This window comes from Lepisosteus oculatus, chromosome 14 (genome assembly GCF_040954835.1).
Source record: "Lepisosteus oculatus isolate fLepOcu1 chromosome 14, fLepOcu1.hap2, whole genome shotgun sequence".
NCBI classification, from domain to species: Eukaryota; Metazoa; Chordata; class Actinopteri; order Semionotiformes; family Lepisosteidae; genus Lepisosteus; species Lepisosteus oculatus.
The window spans coordinates 36,131,725-36,143,996 of NC_090709.1; the positions used below are offsets into that span (position 1 = coordinate 36,131,725).

Consider the following 12,272-nt stretch of genomic DNA (forward strand, 5'->3'; position numbering starts at 1 on the left):
AATTATGAGGCCTCAATCATGTTTTAGACAGTTATTGAGACTCCAGTTCCTACATTAGCAGGATGTTTAGGAAGTTTTTATCATCACATGCTTCTTAACATGTAATGGAGTTCCATTTGTTCCGTTAAATTAATTGAGTTCAGCTCAGTAATGAGTAGATTAGATGGAAATAAAATTAAAGGGAAATACAAATGTTGCATTTGTGGGAGAGAACTGGAGAACGCAACTACGAGCATGTTCTCTCTTGCACATGTACTGACTGAATACCGAATAGCAAACAATCAGTCATGCCTCCATATTTGGTTAAAGAATGACTGGGACTTTCAAAGCCTTTTGTTCCTACCAGAATTTGCTCCTACCAGAGTTATAAAAGTATGATCATGATAAAAGAAGTACAGATGTGGAAAACAAAAATATTTTTTTATGTAACAGTAGGATTTAAAGGCGCTTAATTGGGGAGAAAAAGTGGAGCAAACTTTGCGCTGCAGCAAAAATGTTGCAAAGCTGTTCCATAAATCCATCAGAAGCAGCTAAAATAAAAGTCTGAGATTTACCTTAATGTACTTTAATAACTTTCGCAGACCCCAAGGAACTACTGCTAACCATGAAACTCCAGAAATGGGCCATGATGGATCCTTTTTTCCTTCTGCCTCCAAATCGGTCTCAAAACTCACTTTATCTGGAGGGCTTTTTGAAAACTTCACTTTGCGAGAAGTGTAGTAGTTTAATGCGAAAAAGTCTGCAGTGCCCTTAATCCTGTGCTTCTCCTCCTCTGTGAACTCTGGTAACCGAGACCTGGGGAATCCTTGCATTTTGCTTCTGGCCTCAATCTGGGCTTTCATGATGATCGGATAGTCTCCATTCACAAAGACAGGATTGGCAAACCAGTCCAACATGAATGCCATATATCTTTCAGTTGCTGCAACATCCTCTGGATTATTTGGATCACAATGTTCTGCCCAGTCACTGTTCAAAGCCAGAGATACTAAGCCTTTCTGTTCTTGTCTAAAAAAGGTGTTATAGCTGTGCCACGCCTTAGCATGAGCCTTCAACATGTTGTGGCCCACCTGATACACAGATTGTCCTGGATCTTTCACTCCAGGCGCAAAACTACCATCTTCATATCCTAAAGTGGCACAAACATAAGGCTCGTTCAAAGTAAGCCAGAGCTTTACTCTGTCCCCAAAGGTGCTGAAGCAAAACTTTGCATAGTTGTCAAAGACATCCACAATCTGCTCAGATTTCCATCCATCCTTATCCTGAAGAGCTTGTGGTAGGTCAAAATGATACAGGGTCACCATGGGAGTGACATTATTGGCCAACAGGTCATTGACAATTTTGTTATAGTAATCAACTCCTGGAAAAAAAAAGAAAGTAATTTATATTTCCACCAACTTAAAACCATCATAGAGCTCAAAGAGTTTGTTCCTAACAGACAATAAAGCATACAATGTCTTGTAGTTTTCAAAATGTTTTATTTTTCTCTTAAAAGTTTTGCGGACAACTACTTCTTTAACCTATAAGTGCTGAGCTTGAGAGTTCCAATTTTTTAAACATTCACTTCAAAAATGTGTATTCATAATTTGTAATTAAAAAGTGGACATAATTGTGAAGGGGGTAAAAGCTTTTGTAAGGCACGGTAAATGTATAATGAAGTGTATATTGTAAACATTTCTCCATAGTAGTTCAAGTAGGTATTGTAGCTGCATCAGTAAAGAACAAGTAAGGAACAAGTAAAGAACAAGTAAAGATTTATTCCATGCTGAAAAAAGAAAAAAAAACACAACGTTTTGGCTGTTGAGCATTCTTCGGTTGTGGCCAAAGAAGATTCTACAGCCGAAACGTTTTTCTTTTTTTCTTTTTTTCAGCATGGAATAAACTTTTACTTGTTCCTTTGCAACATTTCCATGATGGCCAACAGAGGGCACAAATTCACCCAGCAACACTCTTGGGATGGAAATCTTAATGGTCCCAGAAGAGGTTATTGGAAACAAACACCAGTAGCTGTCTAGTCTAATTGGGTCTGCCACTACATAATTTATGACTGGGAACCACAGAGGAAGGTTCTTCATGCTGTTAGGTAGAAGCTGCTGTAGCGGTGAGGCTTAATAATAATGCAGAATTAAGTGTTTCTGAGCTTTCCCAAATTAGGCCTCATTTCTCTGTTCATCTCTGTGGTGCAGCCACAGAGAAACCATTCATGCAAGGTGATTTAAGGTCCAAGGACAGCTCCCAAAGGGGGATGCACTTAGCTAAGCCTGGCTATCATGATCAATGGTCATCCATTGGTGCCTATCTGTCTAGGGAGTGCGAGTTGGACATCTGGATTGCATTCCTAAGTGTCAGGACTAAGTGACTCATATCTCACCTTGATCAACCAATCAGGGACCGGTAGGGCCGAGTAACCCACGTGGGACTCTGATGCCCATGGAACTTTCAGCCAATCAATGAGCTGAAGTTCCTCCAGGTAAAAACAGGCAACACAGAGAGACAAGATTCAACAAGATTCGACAAGATTGAGATTCCGATTCAGATTCAGATTCAGATTCAACAATTCTAAAGGGAATTCAAAGGAGAATCCCAAGGGCAGGACATTCTCGCAGCGCGCCTCCTGACTATCCTGAGACTCAGCCCGGACAACCACGGAACGGCCAGTGTGTCCGAGTGCCAGAACTTTCCTTTGTTCTAAGAGTCTAGAGTGGAGGTTGCCAGAGAGTAACCAGCAGCAGGCCTCCTGAACAGGTCGGAACTGTGGAAAGCTGAATCACTATTCGGAACTAGCTCTTCATCAGGAACGAACCAGTCCTCTTCCTGACATGCTGGGACCCACAGTCATCTTTTCTCCTGTGCACAAACTTTGCTAGTTAAAGCCAAAAGTGAGCATCAGCAGCGCACCGTCGCAAGCCGCACAGCACAGCCTGGCACGGAGCCAGAGAGCGCGGATTGGACAGCAACAGCCTGCAACTGTTTCTTTGTGCCCGCAGGAGATCTGAATCCCCAGAGATTGGATGAGTATTCAACTTCAATGCATTACAGCTCGAGAACTCAATTGTTATCCAAACCAGTTGATATCAATTTAATTCCTAAGAGTTATGTACTTGTTTGAGTATCTAATGTAGAAGTTGTAACCAAGTTCACTTTACGAAACGGTCTTAATGAATGATATACTGAACGTATGTCCTCTTGATATGTGTAACACTTTGTAACTGATTGAATATATATCTTTTGTATTCTGATAACCCTCTCGATAAGATCTGTTAGGTTTATATGCATATTCTATGTATTAATAAATGTATCCTCGTGTATTAGTACCTGTGTGTGCGCGTTGTTTGAGTTATATCGCATGGTTGGATTCTAAAGCCACCAAAAGAATCAACTTTGTGATTTACTGCTACAATTAATAATTGTCTCAGTAAATGCCCAAACCCTACAGAACTGGTGCCTTCAGAGAGCCACTATGATTACATATTTGGCGTCCCTGAACCGGTTTTCTCTACATTTATTTGGCGTCCCTGGCACGGGCGTGGCAAGACTGAAATGAGTCAACCAAGCGGAATAATTCAATATAAAACGCCGCGGGTTTCATACACGACAATACAGTGTGCTGAAAGCCGAAAGAAAAAGTTCCCCTTGCTCTTTAAGCAGTGCTTGATTGTTTTGTGATCTTTTGCGATCTACCGGGTTGATTGCATACTTGATCTTGTGGTTTTCTGTGGTAAAACTGTGATTTCGTACTTAAAAGTAATACTCTTTAAGTTTAACGATGGTTGCTAAAAGGTCTGAATTCGAGTCGCTATTAAGCACTCTCTCTAGCAGCGACAGGTCTGACCACGATCTCTTCCATATCTCCGTCAGCGGAGAAGCTAGGAGAATAAATCTCCATTCTCTGAGAGAGCTAGCGAAGGACATAGAGAGATTTGACCCCGCAGTGTCAGAGAATAATATCGAGAGTTATATTCAAGACCTCAGGTATAACCTGCAGTACCTGCCAAACGCCACAGAACAGGAGAAAGTGTTTCTGGTCAGGAAAACTACCAGCAGAGCCGTACATGAGTGGATGGCTAGGCAGATGAAAGAAGTCTGTAATGATTTTGAGGAGCTGTGTCAAGCACTTATCGAAGAATACAGTGCGTTTATTGACCCGACTGCTGCGATAGCCGCCGCTCTTAACATTAAGCACGAGAGAGCAGAGTCCCCTCGCGAATATTACGAGAGACTTAGACGAACTTATTTTGCAGGGCGAAATGATGAGGGTTGCGAAGAGAACACACATTTCAAGGGTTTATTCATTGCGAATCTCCACCCATCAGTCAGAAAGATGATCTTGATGCATATAGATGCACAGACCATGAAAATGACTGATATTAAGAGATTCGTGCAGAAAGCCTGGGAGTATGATGTCCAAAGTCGCTCTGAGCAAAAAGCTGTTAAAGCGACTGTGTCCGCCGTCAGAGCCAGCAGGGTTAATTCCCTCCTGCTCGAAGGAGCACAGGCTCCTGAGCTGGCTAAGCCCCGTTCCAAAGCAGGCACACAGGACCGCACCCAGCGTCCTAAGTGCCATGAGAACACCGGGGGAGGGAAAGGGCTAGAAAAAGCTGAACAAAAGGATTCAGTAGCCGCCCGCCTGGCCAGGCTTGAACAAGCTTTATTAGGACAGGGACAACCGCTCCCCAAGGCTGCCGGAAGCGTGAATGAGCTGATACTCTCCACTGGAGGAGGCGGAGACCCGCCCCCTCTCCCTCCCTCAGTCTATCTGATTGAGCGGAAGAGTTCCTGCCTGGATGAATTCAGCCACTCCCAAGCGAGTGCTGACTCCACCCCTGAAGTCACAGAGCAGGCAGTAAAACGCAGAGGAAAAGCAAGAAGCTTTTACTTCAAGGCTGCCATGGGAGATGTCTTACCCAGTGAGACACTGATTGACACTGAGGTTGAAAGGTGTTTGATGTCACACGGCAAGCTCAAACGGGTAGAAAAAGAAAAGGGCATGCGACTCAGAGAGGAACCTTTGGTGGATCACCAGAAAGGCAAGGTGTGGAAACAGGTCAAGGCTCCTAAGCCTTCTGTACAGAAGGAAAGGGGGGCCAAGAGGCAGACTGTGCTCACACAGTGCCCACCGAACACAGAAGCCCATGCGGAGATTCCTTCTGTTCCCTCTGGACAAGAAATAAAAATATTTCCTTGTTCCCCGGATATACAGGGAAGTCGTGTCCCGGCTGAGGTCCCAACAGCCTCCATGCCACAGGAGCGGTGCTCCAAGCAGCCGCCTGATCCACCAGGTAAAGCACACACCTTTTACGTCCCTAAAGAGGAGCAGATCTCCCCACCTGGCGATGAAAAGGAGCTTTCCCTGTGCACCCTGGCACCCAAGAGGGGTCAGGACCACCACCCTGCAGTGGTGGAAGGGATCCAGATGGCAGGAGAGCAGGTTGGTGATGTAGCCCTCACCCTTAGCCCTGAGAGGTCCTCTATTAGTGAGGATCTGCTTGAGCAGCTGTCACAGGGCCACCGCCAGGTGCCCCTGGTGCAACATTCACAGGTTAGACAGGAGGTCCAGCTCGACGCTGAGACTACTGCGCTGTGGACACACCTGATCCCAGATGCCGATTCCCTCTGCTTTGACCCAGGGAACCTGCAGTCAGGTAACATTATTTCTCACAACTACCAGGTAGTGAGTGAGACTGACCTGATTGTTCCTGCCTCAACGGCAGGGTTGCCAACACACCCAGTCCCCCAGAAGGGACAGGGAATGAAAGCCGAGCTGGTTTTCTTACAGCCACCAGCTCAGTTTGTCAGTCTGAGTCTGACCAACAGTGGTTCAGCCAGACTGGAGCTGGATGGTCAAGCCACCCGCCTGCCAGTGCAGGACATCGCAAAGAGAGGTGTCAGAATCCCCGCCTGCACTGACATGGGCCTGGTGAGTGATAGTGAGTTCAAAGACAGTGAACTAGCTATCCCAGTGCTGGGGCAGCTCCCTGAACCCCTAGCGAGGGAAGGGGGGAGCGAGCAGGTGTCCTACACCTACCCCCAGCGAACGATTGTAAACATGCCGATAGAGGGATTCCTCAATCAGGAAGTGTGCAGGGTGGACCTGAACAGTGAGAATGGGATAACAATCCCAGATCACTCAGGTGCTCCAGATGACCACTCAGCCGAGGGTCAGGCATGCTCCACCGCTGCACCGCCCCCTGCAGGGTTCCTAGAGCACAGGCATGAACAAATCGAAAAAGCAGATGCCCTGGAAAAGGAGGAGCAGCATCAGCCGCTGCGTCAGATCTCCCCAGATTTCCAGGATGTTGGTGCCCAAGATGCCACAGGGCATACTGAGAAAGACACCATCTACACGCTGTGCCAGCTTAGAAAGGCAACAGTCACTCAGAAGGAGATGACTGGGATCAGCCGCCCGAAAATACTTTTGGGAGGACTGATTGCTGCCGCCACTGTTGCACATTTGCTATTTCTGGTAGGTTTGTGTGCTACTGGCACTCTCACCCTGACTGCCCCAAGAAGGCAGGTGTCAGAAATGCCAGAGGGTAGTGACAGACTGTATCAACAGCAGCAAAAGTTGGAAAGCTTAGGGAAAACCCTACAGGCAACTTCCTATGCAACAGGGTTAAACCTTATTCCCCAAACAGTGGACATGATTGCCGGTGTTATACAGTGGGTTTATGCTTGTGTGCAACAGGCCAGAATGTTGACACAAGACCTGTTAAGGGAGTTTAGTGCCACTGTAGCCAGTCTAACCACGGCACAAATCCCAACCCACTTGATTCCACTCTTCTCAGTAGAGGAGTGTGTGACATTAACCCCATCGCTCATAGCTCACCCAGAAGGCAATCCAAGATTGAATTCGGTTCCAAATCTTGAGATGGGTATGGCTACCAAAGCTATCCATTGGCTGTGTCTAAACGATTCACCAATGAAGGGTGTAAAGCTACTAATGAGCAGAGGGAGGTTAATGAACCCCATGAAGAGCAGGTGGGAAGTAAATGGCTGGTCAGCACACCACATTTAACTGACACTATGACTTGTGACGGGCATGATACAGCTACCACAATGCAGCTATCTAACCAATAATTTTCCTGTAAGTTCCCGAGGAGGCCATAGTACAGCATGAACTTAACACTGTACGGTCTGGAACCAGACAATATAAGACCAAACTTGAGGTCATGGATGCCTTCAGGTGCCACACTATTGAATTGGATAGAAATCCAAGAAACAGTAAGCCCTGAAGAGGTACAGGTAGTTGAGTTTGCTTTAATGGAACAAACCTCCAAATCACCCTAGCAGATACCCAACACAGGTGTTGTGGTTTATCGGGGGGCTGGGAACAGGAACTGGTGTTATTGTAACACTACTGCCAGGTAGCTGGATCATGACTGACAGTGTACTCTGAATGATGTAGTCTCACATCAAGATGTACTCTGGGTAGCATGAATGAGTCAAAGGTAGCATGTCAAAAGAAAGGAAGTGACTTCTCCCCAAATATCTACCACAGAGGTATAAGATATTGACAGTGAACTTCCTGATGTGTAATTCCTAGACTGAGATAGTGTCTCCTACCGTGTTTATACATACTCCAGATGTTATTCATCCTGTTTGTATCCAATGCTGGTTCCGGTATGAATTCTCGAGGAGTAATGTGGACATTTAAGGTTAATGTTCTAATGACAAGGGACATCACTTAACTCTGTTTTGTTTTGAAGGCAACAATGCCTCGGGACCTCGTGGCCTTCAAAAAGGGGGGATATGTAGCGGTGAGGCTTAATAATAATGCAGAATTAAGTGTTTCTGAGCTTTCCCAAATTAGGCCTCATTTCTCTGTTCATCTCTGTGGTGCAGCCACAGAGAAACCATTCATGCAAGGTGATTTAAGGTCCAAGGACAGCTCCCAAAGGGGGATGCACTTAGCTAAGCCTGGCTATCATGATCAATGGTCATCCATTGGTGCCTATCTGTCTAGGGAGTGCGAGTTGGACATCTGGATTGCATTCCTAAGTGTCAGGACTAAGTGACTCATATCTCACCTTGATCAACCAATCAGGGACCGGTAGGGCCGAGTAACCCACGTGGGACTCTGATGCCCATGGAACTTTCAGCCAATCAATGAGCTGAAGTTCCTCCAGGTAAAAACAGGCAACACAGAGAGAAAAGATTCAACAAGATTCGACAAGATTGAGATTCCGATTCAGATTCAGATTCAGATTCAACAATTCTAAAGGGAATTCAAAGGAGAATCCCAAGGGCAGGACATTCTCGCAGCGCGCCTCCTGACTATCCTGAGACTCAGCCCGGACAACCACGGAACGGCCAGTGTGTCCGAGTGCCAGAACTTTCCTTTGTTCTAAGAGTCTAGAGTGGAGGTTGCCAGAGAGTAACCAGCAGCAGGCCTCCTGAACAGGTCGGAACTGTGGAAAGCTGAATCACTATTCGGAACTAGCTCTTCATCAGGAACAAACCAGTCCTCTTCCTGACATGCTGGGACCCACAGTCATCTTTTCTCCTGTGCACAAACTTTGCTAGTTAAAGCCAAAAGTGAGCATCAGCAGCGCACCGTCGCAAGCCGCACAGCACAGCCTGGCACGGAGCCAGAGAGCGCGGATTGGACAGCAACAGCCTGCAACTGTTTCTTTGTGCCCGCAGGAGATCTGAATCCCCAGAGATTGGATGAGTATTCAACTTCAATGCATTACAGCTCGAGAACTCAATTGTTATCCAAACCAGTTGATATCAATTTAATTCCTAAGAGTTATGTACTTGTTTGAGTATCTAATGTAGAAGTTGTAACCAAGTTCACTTTACGAAACGGTCTTAATGAATGATATACTGAACGTATGTCCTCTTGATATGTGTAACACTTTGTAACTGATTGAATATATATCTTTTGTATTCTGATAACCCTCTCGATAAGATCTGTTAGGTTTATATGCATATTCTATGTATTAATAAATGTATCCTCGTGTATTAGTACCTGTGTGTGCGCGTTGTTTGAGTTATATCGCATGGTTGGATTCTAAAGCCACCAAAAGAATCAACTTTGTGATTTACTGCTACAATTAATAATTGTCTCAGTAAATGCCCAAACCCTACAGAACTGGTGCCTTCAGAGAGCCACTATGATTACATATTTGGCGTCCCTGAACCGGTTTTCTCTACACTGCATAAATGTGAAATACTGTACAGGAGTGTGGAGCTGAGTGGTTTTTCTTTTATTGTGTCCAATACACTTGTAAGGGAGGTCTTTGAAATACTGTGAATTCCCATGCAATGAAACAAAAGTGTTGATATTTGTTGGCTATAGAATTTGTGAAAGACACTTAGTAGAGTTCAGCTCTACAGCTCTCACACGTAAGGGGCTAGCATTCTGGCAGAAGAATCTTCCTTGCTGCATCACATGGTGATTCAATAACTGCTGGCTTGTGCCCAGGACAGGAAATCATCTGTCATAAAGCTAAACTTTCTGACAGCGTAGTGGGGCTGCTGGCAAATAATGGCTGCTGTGCCTAAGATGGGGATGAAGTGGGTCTTATCCTGTGTATAAAACATGTAGAGTTCCTTTGGGTGGAAAAACGTTACAAAAATGCAAGGAATTTGTTGTTATTATAAACGCCTCAGGTACTAAAGCACACTAGGAAGACACTGACATTGTTAATTATGAATGTTTGAGGCAGCACTGCAGATGCTGAGCATCACTGACTTCAGCACACAACCTCAAATCCTCTGCAATTATCGAATGACAGACTGATGGCAAGAAGGAATGCTTGCGGCTTCTCTCACAGACACTGGAGAGGGAAGCTATACTTTACTGCAGGATACAGTCCTCTCTCCTTCAGTGACTTCAACTTCTTAAGAAAAGCACAGGGGACACAGGCAAACGAGCAAAGTCAAAGGAGTGAAGGCTGAAGTCAGTGAGATAAACGATAGTCAGAATAATCACCCTAATAAAAAAAATACAGTTTACCTTTCTGATTGATATGGTGTGTTGTTCCGTCAGGAAGCAGCCGTGACCACGAGAGGGACAGGCGGTAGTGAGTCAGTCCTATCTCCTTTATACAGTTTAGATCGGCCTCCCAAAGCTCATAACTGTTGCAAGCCACATCGGCAGTTTGCGCTTGAAAGACGTGGCCTTTTCCATGGCAGAAAGTGTCCCAAATACTGGGACCTCTGCCATCCAGATTCCATCCTCCTGTTTCAGGCAGAAAGATGCAACATCAGACATTATAACAGTTCATTTAAGTAAAAGAAAAATATACACACGGATTTATATATATATAGATATGATTCCTGGAGAAATCTAAATGTTGCTTAAATCTGTTTTGTGTCTCATTGAAAAATTGAAGAATTTGCAACATGACTTCAGCCAAGAAGGGCCTGGAATAAATCAAGAATTCAAAGAGCCCAATAATCGCAGTTTGAAAATCCCAGCTATCTGATGGAGGCTTTTCTATCTGCCAAGGGTTTCTTGCTTCAACAAAAAGGCAACCAGCTATCCGGTCCTTGGGTAGTAATTTGGAATATCAGTAAAGGGTCATAATTATAATTTAATCCAAACCTTAATCTGTTGCCATTATACTGAGGTCATGATACAGCATCAATAAAGCTTTGGTAATGGATCACTCTGTGAGCTATCAGCACTCACATGTAGCACACTCCTTTCAAATGCGTTTAGGTCAGTAAAGCTGCATAAAACTGTGATCTTTCAGATCCACAAGAAAGATTGAGACATGATTGACTTGATTTTCCTGTGCGTTAGCCATCATTTAGCCATTTATTAAAACCATCAAAACAATTTCCATTTCATTACATGTTAGGATTGTTAGGATCAATAATCTTGAAAACAGTTGTGTGTAGAAGTCCTTTCCTTATATCCCACGCTGCAATGATTAGTAAAAAAAAAGTCTTGCAGTAGCTCTCTAGTTTAGTGTATTAATCACCTCAATCTTTGTTGTTTTAACACCCTTGCAGAGAACACTGTCCAAATATTGTAATTGTTTCCTGCAGCTCCACAGCTTAATTCTCTGTTGTTGTTAATTTGTTACATTGTTTGATTTCCTGAGCTGGCTCAGTACTCCAGCATTCTTTGGTCAAAGCAAGGCTGACTTCACTTTCCACATAAAAATCAATGCATACAAAAACTGTGCTTTCTTTGTCAGTTCTATGTTTACTTTTTTCACAGCATTTAGTAATTTGAGCAACACATCTATTTTATAACTATTTGAGAAAGAATACATTCTAGAAAAGCTACTGGAATGTGACTGTGAGGAATTACACATGCAATATTATCACTGCTCCAAAGCCCAATGGTAAAGTACATAATACTAATAATAAATATTAATGAATAACACTAATCAGACCAATACAAAATCAACACATGAAATATAAAATATAATTGGTAAAATGTTAAAAAGAAACAAAATGCTGAAATAATTAATTAATAATTAAAATCGGGTTTTCTTGGGAGATGTACTGTATAGGAGCCTGCTGAGCTGGTGATGCTATAGTCTTGTTTTTACTCAATTATGATGCAGTTATAGTAAAAACAAGTTTGACTAGGAGTGATGCAAATCACATGGGCATTGTGATATGTTAAAATGCTGATATTACACTTAATACTTGGTGATGAAAGTGATATAATGATAAAAGTAGTTAATAATTCAGTTTTATTTTGACTGTAGGGCACATTCTGGACTTCAGGAATGTTGTATGACACGCTATTACAATGTGCTCTTAGAGGGTCAGACTAGCTTAGAAAATCAAACAAATAAATATCCTCAGATTTAAAGAAACGTGAGAGTTTTACAGATGGCCAGATCCATACAGATAATAATTGAATTTGAAAAAGAGGCACTTACCTTCTACCTGATAGGCTGCAGTTCCTGCCCCCCAGGCAAAGTTTTCGGGAAACTGGGTTTCTTTACTGACAGACATGATTACCACCAGATTTATTTATATCCGCTGTAGATCTATATCTTTGTCAAATTTCATAAAATGTAAAAACGTGCTTGTTCGTAAGCATGCCTAAGTCTAAACGAAAGTCCCATGCGGTTTCAGACCTCAGCAGCAAATGTCAGCAACAGTTATAGTATTCCTTTTAACTCATATAAACCACAAAGCGTAGAGACATTTTACTACCGTTACGTATCTTGTTCAGCACTGCATTCTGCTTTGGGAAACCATTACCCAGTCGCAATGAGCTGAAAACTACCGCAGGGCGGTATTGGCTTCGACAGGCTCGCTGGAGGTGCTGTGGTTCCAGTTTGCGATGTGATGAGAAC

The 12,272-nt window shown here is 43.7% G+C and overlaps 1 pseudogene; it reads right to left on the reverse strand.

The window, feature by feature from the left end:
* Positions 1-530: 530 nt before the first annotated feature.
* LOC138243363 (cytosolic beta-glucosidase pseudogene) lies at positions 531-1,301 on the reverse strand (annotated as a pseudogene).
* Between the last annotated feature and the right edge of the window lie 10,971 nt (positions 1,302-12,272).